Source organism: Octopus sinensis, linkage group LG1 (assembly GCF_006345805.1).
Source record: "Octopus sinensis linkage group LG1, ASM634580v1, whole genome shotgun sequence".
Lineage (NCBI taxonomy): Eukaryota > Metazoa > Mollusca > Cephalopoda > Octopoda > Octopodidae > Octopus > Octopus sinensis.
Genome location: NC_042997.1, coordinates 124,720,568 through 124,721,992, shown reverse-complemented (window position 1 = coordinate 124,721,992; position 1,425 = coordinate 124,720,568).

Here is a 1,425-nt window from a genome sequence, read left to right as displayed (position 1 = left end):
TTAACTGCTAGTATACAAATAATCTTCAGCGCCTCAATTATCAGCGACATTGCTGATAACCGTGAAGTGTGTCTTGACGAGTGAGTTGGGCATCCCAACATTTATTGTTTACCTGTGTTTCATGGTACACCTCGAGAAAAGCAGGATTATTCAATAACAACGATTAAAACTGTACAAGAGATATAGTTAAATATATGACCTACTCAGCGATAGCTGAGTAAAGGTGGAATCGAGAATGACTCCTTTTGCGACAGATCACATTTGCTTTCACGGAAACAAAACAAAATATTTTGTAACGAGTGGGTATTTATATCTGTTTTTTCTTGCTGTTGTGTACACAATCTGTTAGTTATTCAGCAATCGCTGAGGCCATTTACGCTAGTGCAATCGTTACTGTTTCCGAAAAGAACCTTTTGAATATCACTAGAGGCACATAAATACGAACGAAGGTAAAAGAGCAGAACATATCGCACCTTCAACTACTGGCTTCAGTTTCCACTTCTGGGTGTATTAGTGTTGGAGCCATATGCAGATGCTAAGCGCTAAAATTCCAATCTAAATTCAACATTTGAGCATCAGATTGCAGGAATAAAATGGCCCTTTCTCAATATTTTCCCAGTAATTTTGCTAAACAATGAAAACTTTCGATGTTCTCATCCATTATTTTCTTGTATATATTCCTTTTTAATGTACCACTAAACGGTTTAACCCATTTACTGAAATAGTTCATATGTACGCGGACGACGTCCATGTTCCTATATCAGGATTCCATCACAGAAAGTTGGTTACTAAATTAGCAAGACTAGTATTTCAACCAAAACTTACAAGGTGTTCTACGATGCACCTTGTTCGCTCTTTAGTATAGTTATTGCTTAGCTGAACCAGGATGTCCATGATGGTCTTGGTATTGCAATAGCTTTAGTTATTGCTGCTGTAGCTCAGTCATAATCTTTCATACTGTTGTTGTTGATTTTGCAGAAGATTCTTTTTTGTTTTGTTGCAAATGCTATCATGGCTGCTGTTGACTGTTGTCTAACTTGCTACTACAACTTGGTTTCTATTGCCTGAGTTGTTGTTTATTCGTCGCCCGTTAACCATAGTCAGATCTCATCAAGAATCTTTATGATCTCAAGACATCCCAACCGTATCCAACACATGTTTATTTTACTTTCATTTTTTTTCCATAGTACTATTTGCAGGAACATATTATTCGTTGTTTTAAAAAAACGGTAGGGTATAATTTCGTAGATATATTTTTGATATTTCTAGCAGATCAAGCGTCCACTTAAAGACTCCCTCGTTGGCGAGTCGTCTTTGTAGTTGTCGTTAATTTGATAACGCACAACATATGCTTTCTGTTGGTTTTATAATAGTTGTTGTAGGATTACTGTGGCTACCGTTGGGTTTTTGTGCTGTCATCGTTAT